General features: G+C 39.8%; 1 long non-coding RNA gene across 5 annotated transcripts in view; it reads left to right on the plus strand.

Annotated features, from left to right (window-relative positions):
- LOC110360881 (uncharacterized) overlaps positions 1-7642 on the plus strand; it is a 28079-nt gene extending 20437 nt beyond the window's left edge. For 4 of the 5 annotated variants that reach the window (XR_010470562.1, XR_010470563.1, XR_010470564.1 and 1 more), the window contains 2 exons: positions 618-5176; positions 6427-7642. This is a non-coding gene — a long non-coding RNA (uncharacterized LOC110360881). The remainder of the gene's footprint in view (positions 1-617; positions 5177-6426) is intronic. The other variant, XR_010470565.1, reaches the window with a different exon arrangement.
- Positions 7643-11067: the final 3425 nt, after the last annotated feature.

Raw genomic sequence — 11067 nt, forward strand, 5'->3', positions numbered from 1 at the left:
TCTGATTAATAGATCAGTGACAGGGCTATTTTAACGATGTACAGTTTTGATAACTGGGGAAGTGGTTGAGGTTAGTGGTGAGGTTTTGTTCAGAGCTGCTTCACAGAGATACAGAGCTCTTGCAACCCTGCCATGGGCGAGCTGTGCTGTCCTTGGAACAGGTAGAACTCCTGCCAGGGCTGAAGCAGAGTTAAAGTCAGATTGTAGTCTGAATTACACTGTCATAGGACTAGAAAGAAATCACGTCTTATTCAGGGTTTAGAGCCATATATCATTATTGTCCAAAGACTAAATAATAAAGGAATTATTTATCTTGGTAATACGCGTTAGTGGCCTATCTCTAGTATTTTTTCAAAGCTTAGCTCAACCTGGACCCAGGTAGCTGAACTGTCCTGTTGCTGCCAGACATAAGAATTTTTTAATTATTATTTTTTAAACCTTATTCATGCTTTGTATATCTAATACATTTTCTTAAAAAGAACAGCTGTGAATCTATAGCCATGTTCTTTTAGCACAGTTGTCAGAACCAGGCAGTGGAAATATTTTACCTCAACAGATATGCACATGGAAAGAAGAGTTACTTAGCTAGTGTTTTGTGTATGTTTTAATTTTTGTAGGAGGGAGGATGAAAAGATGATTGAAAAGATGAATGGAGAATGGGCATAGGCAACTTCTCTCTCTCTCCAATCCCATCTAACTGATGGTGTCTTTCTTTGAAAAATAGTAAGTAAAGGTGGTCATGGAAAAGTAAAGAAAAAGGTATATGAAGTGGTAACTGGAAACAGACTTCAAGTGCAAGTAAAGGTACTGTCTCTGGACATCTTACTCCTGTGATATTCCAAAAGCCAATTGTTTTTCAGAAGGACAACAGAGATATATCTGATGGATAAACTGATAATTTTTCTTGACCAAAGTTTTAGAGCATAGTATTTATATATAGCCTTATAAATCTACTAGCTTGTAAGAGAGAACTCACCTTCTTATGTCAAAGACCATCAGTCTTAAAACTTGCTAACCTTTACATCTAAGACAAAACACAAAGCATTAGCAAGACACAGAAAGAAAAGGAAAAAAGTCCACAACATAACTTACAGAGTTCTAGCAGGAGAGGAAGAAGAGAGGATAGATGAGGCTTTTTGAAATTTCAGACGTTCTGTTTTGTTCCATTCCAGCTGTATTTAAATGCTACTGTTGCTGAAAAGTGTTGAGATAATCCAACATAAACCGATCTAGACATTAAAGACATTTTTGCCTTTGGTTAGATTGTTAGTGACAGTGTTGTTGGTTGCAAAGGGCTGATTGTGAAAGCAGGCGAACAATAATAATTCCAAAAGTTCATTTTAATATGACAGAGCTGACTGGCGGCTTATTATAAATAACAGCTTCATATAAACAAAAGCAGAAGGGAATTCACTTCCTTATCCCCAGCTGTTTTTATTTCTGGAGGTGACACACACACACACAAAGTGAAAATAAAAAATTAATAAAAGTAACTCTTGCTTGTAAAGTGTCAAACTTGTTTCACCTACACACAAGTTTTATTGAAAATTATTAAAAAAAAACCAACCAACATTCCAATTACTTCAAGTTTTGCATCCCTTTGACTGAAAACCATTCTATACATTCAAAAAACAATCTTATTTTAGGTCACGACTGTCCTGTTACGATGAGTACTCTGCTTGTGTCTTTAAGTTTTCTCAAAGAAATTCCTGTGAAAGCTGTCTTGGCAGTTAACCTGGGATGTGCTAATTTGGCCGAGAAAGCTACAGTCCATTTTTAAGTGTCTGACTGTATTTCAGTCTTAATGCAGCTCTCGGCCAGAAGAGTTAGTGAAGATAACTTGCCCCACATAACACATCTTCAGGTATGACAACCAGTTTGTTTCTGTGGGGAGGGAGGCCCAAGTTCACTCTGACCGCTCAACTGAGTAAAAACTGCATAGCAATGTAAGATGAAGACAAGACTGAGACAATGTGAGTAAGTTCTCACCACCCTCAAGTTACCACGTTCTCTACATGTGGCAATTGAATAGTTATTTCTCATATTTGAGGCTAGCACTGTGACACTGGACTATCCTTTTCTTCCTACTGGAAGCATTTGGCGTTTTTGTAAATGTAGGTATCAACATCAAGTAAAAAAATGTAATGACTGATCTGTCTGATATGTTCTTAAGCCATTAGTTCTGGCTGTTTGGAGGGACGGAGACAGGAGGATATGGAACTTCCTAAATGGAAATAGCAGCAGTTGTCAAGAGATGTATTTGAAGGCATTCAGTATCATCTGCTGCAAGCATGAGAACCCGGAAATTGAAGGCATGTCTTCCAGTGTTACATGGTGCCATTTGTCACAGCAATCGGAACAGGATCCAAAAAACTGGGAGGCTACTGGGGTGGCAGAACACTGACAGATTTGCTCTATGGTAAATCACTTAGTCAAATCCAGTCCAAATAAACCCTGAAGAGACCAGCTCAGGAAAGGTTGGGGGAAATGGAAACTCCTGCTGCACACAACGGTTCAAATGAGTGATTGCCATATAGATGCTATTTGTGGCTTACCGACTTCTGGGCCTTGGAACAGGCCATTTATTTTTTAAAAAAATAGTTGCATTTATAGGGCATTCTGTCCCTGGATAATTTTATTGACAAGTATGTGGTTAAACCTGCAGTTTCTCAGACAGTATTGTATTGATTACCTTTCACCTTTTATTATATACTCCTTAAAGACCAAATCACCCAGAGTACATTAAAGCATAAACTGACTTTCAATTGCATGCCTTTTTATTATGCTAGGTACTTTGGAGTAGTGGCATGGCAGTTTGCAGAGTGTGTTTACAGCTTCCCCTGTTACTGTACTTCCATAATATCTAAAAAAATAGGGGGAAAAATTCCATTTAGAGATAAGAATTCACTCTACAGAGAAGGTAATTGAAATAAAATGTGATTAAATTAAATGGAGTGAGGTCAGACAATATTGGAACAATAAGTATTTGTTTAAAATAAAAAAATGTGCAAATCACGTATGTGAAACAAAGAGAAAACAAGGTGCAAATTTAACTGAATCAATCCTGAACAAGAACGAAGTACAAGGTGAAACAAGAGAATTATAGTTGATACACAAAACCAAAAAAAGAGGGGGAAACCATCCTCACAAAAAATAGACTCTGTCTTAAAACAGGTAAAGGTCAACCAATCCAAAAGTGACACGAATAAACAGAACCATATTCTATACTATATATAGTGGGTTGTACTTTAGTTACAAAACCTGAAATGTAGGAAGAATACGTTTCTGTCCTCAGTTTAATATTTTAATTCTTCCCCAGTCCTATCCTTTGCCCCAGCCCTGTTTTGTCTTTCTCAGCTGTTTTTTCTGACCTGTCTCACTTCATGTTCGGTGGGAAGCGATGGCCCTCCTTTACAGGACTTTCAGTTCATCATGAGAGTATAAGAGACATGAGAAGTGCTAATAAATTAAGCAAGGACCCAATGATCTGCAAGGGGACATGTTTCGACCAGGGTTAAACTTTCAGGTTCTGCAGCATACTTAGACCAGTGTCATACTTGTGTGGCACCTCAGACTATGCAGGACCTCAGTGAAGGTGCAATATGGGTTCCTAGACTGTCTCCTAGGGCTGATATATCTTTTTCAGCCACTAACTGCACTAGGTTGCTGCAAGTAGCAGGATGGAGGAGGAAGATGAATCATTTGGATTCTGCTCCATGGACTGACTTATCTCTGACACTTACCTCCGAAACAACTGATGCATCATCGCAGAAAGGTAGCCCGCACTTCCCACTCATCCTTGTCAACATGCAGTCCAGTGCATCCCAAGCTGATTATTGGTGAGATGACTGAGGATAAATTAATCCCTAAAGACCTTGCTTATGCAGCTCATCATATTGAAAATTATTTTTATTCTCTCATAGTAGCCTCTGGGCAGACCTGCATGACTAATCACAAAAGCAGAACTGCAAAACTTATTGTTCAACTTGTGCTCCTTTGTTGTTTCCCATCTGCTTGTCTCTGTGTAAACAAACAGCACATGCTGATGAATATATGGCTCAGGTGGGTGAGACTAGAAGGTGGGAGAATACTCCAGCAGAGCAAAATGCTTCCTACACTGGAGCTGGCTGAGCCTTGGGAAGACAAAAATCCTAAGTTTTTTTTCATTTACCAACAGGTACAGGACTTTTTATTTCCTTTTATATAAAAATATTTACCTTTTTTTGTTGTTGTTGAAAAGCAAAAATAGATGGTAGAGATAACAAACTAAGACTCTTACCTTTTTCACCCTGTGCACAGGCTGGCTGATTGGCCTAGAAATTCCCTTTTGGTGTCTAAGGCTTGTGCAAAAGCTGTTTCTGGTACCCCAGCAGTCCCAACTGGAAATTGTCCTCTGTTACCCATCCACTCTGACCACGTTACAGGCCAGGGGCCAAAGCCCTGTCAAAAATACAGAAAGCACACTGGTATTTTTGACCCAGATCAGCATGCCAGAGACATTAATTTCGTTACATAACCACTAGGTGGCAATTTAGCAGTCCTATTCTAAATGTTTAATATATGCAATTTATTTTTTGCATTAGACACAAACGATGAATGGCAATGTGAATGAAATTCAGGAAAATCTACACTGGCTGTTTCTGCCAAATATAATGAAGTCTTTCTGCTTACTGGACCCCTCCCAGATGTTAATTAAATTGAGTGCCTCTGAATACCTCAGTGAACACCTCTGGCCAGGTAGCAGGACAAGGAGTTATTAATTATCATGGAAAAATAAGAGTTCTCCTAAATGTTGAATGTACACTTGGTGTTGCAGGCTATATAGCTGTAGCTGTATATGCTATGAGGAGACTGACTCTATCCACAGCCATAGCTATATAACCGCGAGGTAGCTATCTGCATACACTGAAAGTGATTTTATGTGGCAGCACACCAAAGGCAGCAGGGGAGCTGCTGTGGCCTTTGTATCTGCCAAATGTGTCTGTGGAGACTCCGCTTCCCCCTCTCCCTGCTAACCAAAGAGCAGAAAGATAGTATGAAGCATTTTCCTAGAAATTAAAAGCTATTTTCCTTATGAACAGCTATTGTAAGGTTGTCTGAGGGGGCTGGATTGCTGCAGAAAGCATTTCTGGTCTGGAAGATTTAAGACTGGCATCTAAACAGAGAGAGAGAGGAGGTGAGCAACTCAAATATATGTGAATGTGAATGTGTACAGTTATTTTCATTACAAATACTGTATAATTGATAGGAAAAAAAGCATAATCTATCAAACAAAACACTTAAAAAAGCTACATAAGAGAGCAATATTTTGATTGCATGCCCCTTCATGTTTGGGATATTGTTCATTTTAAGTCTCTTTATTGTTGAGGGTTTTTATACATTTTATTTATCAGTGAAGTGATGCTCAAATGACAGATCCCAGAACTTTTGCAAAAAGTATTCTTAGTAGCATCAATGGTTTATGATTCAATAAGGAGACTTACAAAAGTAATTTTTTCCCAGTGATCTCAAGTGACTCACACTAGAAGCAGTGAGCTTTTGATGTGCTGACATTTGTTCCTGTAAAAAAAAAATTCAAGAGCAATAGCATATTGTAAAATTTCATCCTTCAGATGCTAAGAATAGGAGGAAATGGAAGAAAATAATTGCTTGAAGTCAGAAATCAACAACACAATATGTAGTGCTTCTGTAGCTTCAAAGCAGGCTGACTCAGAAGCTAATGTTGTGGTAGAAAAGGTCAAGAAGAAGATGGTTTATGATCTTCAGTGATCTTTATATTAAGTGACTCTTAGGTCTCCAATTACGGAGCTGTTACTTGATGCAAAAAAAGTCAACTAGTCTGTTAACAGCAGAAAATATTGCTAGTGAGCACAGACTACAAGTGCAGGGTACGGTGGTGGGGGGGGACGGGAGGGCAGAAGAAATAAAATGGATTAAAAATAAGGAAAGGTTTTGTGAAGAGTGCCTGAATCCAGAGGAAATATAGAGCAAAGGATGCTGTCAGATGACACAGTAAGAGGAACCAAATTTGCCAATAAATAACTGTATGAATAACAGAGAGACTGATACTGCCTTAGCATTTCTTTTTTCTGAGTTCCCTTTCAGTTGTGCCCTTCATCTTTAAAGGAGCTGAGAAGGGGATTCTCCCTTAAGATAAGAATAGCTTTGCATTAAAGAGAGCTAATGTGGAGGTGGGGTGAAGAAGGGAAGGCAGCTTTTTCCAAAACAGCTAGGAGAAAGGAAAACTTAGTTCTTCTTCCATCTGTACCTTTGTATTGTTAATGAATATGAAGCAATCAAGAGTAAAAAACAGGTTTATTGGGACAAGAGGATTTGAATAGGTCTGAAACTGAAGAAGATCTCAAGCTTCCCAAGTCATGGTATTTTTTGTTTTGTTTTGTTTGGGTTTTTTTTTGACGGCTCAAGACCTTGAAAGTAAGAGGGGTTGCTTTTCATGCTGTGACTGATGAAGAGCTGCTGTTCTCTGCTCTGCTCGCGGCTCTCAGACACCGTTACCCGCTGCAAATCCCAGCGCCACCTGCTGCAGAAGTGACTGTACTGAAAGGTACTAAAGGATATCGTATGATGTTTAGATGTTTTAACGTTGTCATTGCTTTACAAGGGTTCGGTTCGCATGCTTCGGTGACTATGCGGCTCAACCAGCACCACCCAGCAAGAACCAGTTGGAGCAGCGCGCCCCCTGCTGGCCAGAGGAGGCCTCTGCGGGCGTCCGCGCCCCCTGGTGGTTCTCAGGGCTCCCGCGCAAAGCTGCTGCCCGGCCTCTCTTAGAACGATGGGCTTCCGCTCTTTGTGCTTTGAAGCATAGAGCACCCCTGCAAATATTTGGTATTATTAAAAGTTCCCCCACCCGCGATGCTCCTTACAGCTTAGAGGGGAAAGAGTCCCAAAATCACTCTCCTGTGTTTTTGCTGAGCAACAAGAGGGAAGCCGAACAGCAGCTGTGAAGCTTCTCTCTGGCAAAGGCTTTCCTTATTTGACACTGCTTTATGTTCAGTGGTTGTTAATTACACGTGAAAATGATCATATTTGAAAATGTTCTTAGAAAAACTCAATTACAAGCATGAAAAGTATTTTCCCTTGTTTATTTCCTGTGTGCAAACTGAGAAGCTTCATGTTCAGTTGATAACCAGTAGCAGTAGGAACCTACTTTCCATAAAAAAGTCTTAAAAAGCCCTTTCATCCCAGAGAGTGTTCTAAAAATAAACATTGTCTTTACTCTGAGGAAACAGTGTGGGGATATTGTGGTGTTGGTGTTTTTTTTAATCAAATAACTGGATTTTGATTCGTGACTGCTGGTTTTTTCCTTTAACAAAAATTCAAACAGTTTCATAACATTATCATTTTGACAAAGTAATAATTTTCAAAACACTCTTTTTTTTTCCCTTTAAGGCAAGACAAGTTAGTATATATTGGAATTACAGTACATTTGGCTTTAAAATATCAATTTTTAATTCATTTTTACAGGAATTGCTGTATTATTTGTTACATACATTATTTCTCCTCTTTAAGTCAAAAAGAAATAACCAACCCATAACCTCTTCCATTCCATATCTGAAACTCATAAAAAAAAAAATCCCCCCAATGCACTGTTATCTAAATAACATACTTAAAACCAGAACTATGAATAGAAATTAAAGTCTATAGTGTATTTTTTTCTCGTTTTTGTGAATTATACCAGTTGTCTTTCTACTTTATAGCTGTCTTTTGTCTTCCAGCAGTGACACCCACCATCTGACTTACGATCTCTCCACAGGAAGTCATTGAGTGACACAATAGAGTTAATGAATTGGTCTTTCACCTCCAAAAACCTGATCTAAATGCTAGCCTGAGATAATGAGCATGATGGAGTTCAGTAATGTCAGCAGAGTATTAACTTCTGTTTAAAGGAAGAATGAGCACTGGCAGGAAAATGGATTTTAAGAGAGATTTGGAGCAATTGCACCTGCATGCATTATGGCAACTCTAGCCTTCCTTCATTAGAGTCATATTCACATTATCTCTTCGCCATTTGAATAGAATTTGGCAGAGGTTTATAGGCAGAGCATATCGTTTATCAGGGATCTTTCTAGATATTTAAGTTCCCTATCACTGTAATATCTAAGCGCCACAACTTCAGTACCTGGCGGTGCAATGTCGGGATATATCTATCTATATAGAGAATCAGAGAGGAGTACTTAACTGCTCAACAGTAATATTTCTTATCACATAGATACATAATGGCAATATATTTCATGCAAAACCCCACTATCATCTAGTAAGCACTGGGTTAACTGCAGAAGTCAGCAGGACTGACAGATTGTTCCTCTCCCAGTGCAGAAAGGACACATACAGCTTATTTCACTGAGGAATCCTTGCTGAAGGTGGATTATTGGGATGCACTGGAGACCTTTAGCACCTATAAAGATAAGTCTCTTGTTCCTTTGGGAAGGGATTAGTAAGAGGTCAGCAACACCTTGCCAAGCACTTCATCATTCACAGACATACTACAGACTGTCAAACCATCTGGCCTAAAAAAAACAAAGTCTTCAAGTTTGTTGGCATATTTACACCATCTTTCCAGCTCTTCCTTTTCACCTGCACTCTCACAGGCCACTTTTCTCAGTCTGAAGTGCAAAGCATCTCCCATACTTCTCCCGAATTCTTGACAGGTTTGTAGCTGTGCTGATCCACTGATGTCGATAATCATCTTAAGGCTACATCAAAAAGTACAATATCAGACATAAAATGATCCATACGCCCATACCAAGTGCCCTCACCCACTTCCAGACTTCCACAAGCTCCATAAAACAATGCAGCTGGCCTAGTCATCACTTGAGAGAGTATTTCCTCTGAAAATCAGCTACACAATGATAAACTGCAGTGTCAGTCAGTTATTCTCAACCTGGACTTTTGATTTCACTTCCAGACACACCACTGGAAGGAGCAGCTGGCTGCCAGTGAGCAATGGGGAAGGATGCTGCTCCCTAGCTGGAGCTACATTGGGAAGCCAATCAAAAGAAGAAAATCCCAAGCAATAAACCCCAGAACTCATCACCACTGTCAAAAACTCCAACTCCAAAACTAGTAAAACCATAATGCAACAGCAAGAGCAAACCCTTTCCCACTTCTGTTCCCACTGAATTTCTTTCCCTGTGAATGTCGTGTAATTTTCCTAAGTGCTCCACAGAACTGCACAGGAGAAACAGGTTGTCAGAGCTAACAAGGTAGCTGCACTTCTGCTCTGGCTCTGATTTATTTCCTTTTCACAATGAAACTTAAACTTTCACCTCAAAAAAAATCCCGAAGAAAACAAAACCCCACACATGGATCAGGTATTTACAAACTAACCACTGAAACTTTTCAAGGCAATGAAATTCTGAATACCTTAAGGAAACCAGGACTTTAGTGAAATAGTTGGTACCAGCATGCATACAAAGAAAACACCACCTTCACCTCTTAGCCAAATAAGCTTTATTTTTTTCTGAGTGGCAACAGCATCTGATTAATTTCTTCCCTGAACTGCCGTTGGTACTTCACACTCTCCAGCACTGTTGTTTATACATTCACTGGTTTTGTGTATCTCTGACTTTAGCCTTCCAATCCCAGCAAAACATCAGTTATGGCAGACAGACTGTAAATAGTTTATAGGTTAGTATTCTGTTGCCTTAACCATTACCATCTTTTTGCTTTCTGCTTTTCTTTGATTGGTTGGTTGGTTTGTTTTTTTCTTTACAGCTCTTGATTCACCCCTAACTACGTCCATGAATAAACAACTTTAATACAGCTTTGCCCTCCTCTTGCCCTCTTCTGCCTTCCCCTCCACAGCTGCCTGCAATTCCCACTGAAAGGCTGGTTCAGACCGTCACAGTTCACATGTCCATACCCAAGTTTATTTGAACCCAGTCTATGCCTGTCTCCGATCAAAAGTTAATTTTAAACTAAAACAGATGTTTGTCCCCAGTGTTTACATAGTTGATATATTTAGAAGACAAATGTTCTCTTGGCCTTTGTTTTTCTAGATTAAACAAGCCACATTCTCTTTGGGTGTGACTGGTAGAGAGCAGACGATGGTGTCTGTACTTGGTTGGTGCCAGGGGCCAGCTGAACCCACAGCAGACCTGGACCCAAAGCCAGGCAAGGATATGTGTGTGGATACCTGCTCAGTGCTGTGCTTGTGCTATTTTGTCCTGTCCCTCAAGGCCAGCTTATACCAGCAAGGATCAGCCCAGGTCCATTCAGGTCCTGGACAGCTTTGCTTTGCTCATAATACAGGTGGAGAAAATGTACCTGGATGTGTGAAGCTGAAGCAGGACCTCAATCTCTTCTCAGACATGTTCTCCAATCCAGCAGTTTACTAAGGAATTTTTCCCAAACATAGCTGTTAAACAGATAAGCTCTCTTCTGTTCATGGAAAATTGTTGTTAGCTCTTAGGACAGACCAAGTCCTTGTACCTGGGAAAGCTGATCTGGTTTCCAATAGATCTGAAAGTTTTATTTGCATGTTTGCCTTGGGATGAGGCTCAGAGCTGTAGCACTCAGTGTAGGTGACTTGCCCCAGTGGTATGACCCAGAACTTGCTCACAGACTGCATGAACAGCACTCAGATGGGTACTGATATACAAAAATGCTGAGCAGGCACCACTGAGATGCTGAATGTAGCACATATCTCAATGCTCTCTGCACCAGGGACTTGGTGTCTTGCTTAGGGCCTTCTGGGACCCAGAAACATGTGAGCTTAAAGACTTGCATGGCCTGACACAAACACAACCCAAGAAACACTGCGTTAGTAGTATGGGGAAAAAGGAGGAGGGTCACGATGCTTGGGAAGGAGTTCTCTCTTGCTTTTACTGTGTGCCTTACAGTGCTATTCACTCCACTTGTTCTATGCTCCAGCTGAGAAAGAAACTCTTAGATGTACCAGTGTGTAATGGCATATTTGCTCAGCTACATTAAACTTTTGCCATCTCAGATGCCTGTCTTTTTTTTCCTTTTTTTTTTTTTTTTAAAGGCTCATTATTATAAGATTTGGGGAAATTTTAAGGAATATGAGCAGTGTGAAGTTTGTCT

This window comes from Columba livia, chromosome 2, assembly GCF_036013475.1.
Source record: "Columba livia isolate bColLiv1 breed racing homer chromosome 2, bColLiv1.pat.W.v2, whole genome shotgun sequence".
In the NCBI taxonomy this organism is placed as follows: domain Eukaryota; kingdom Metazoa; phylum Chordata; class Aves; order Columbiformes; family Columbidae; genus Columba; species Columba livia.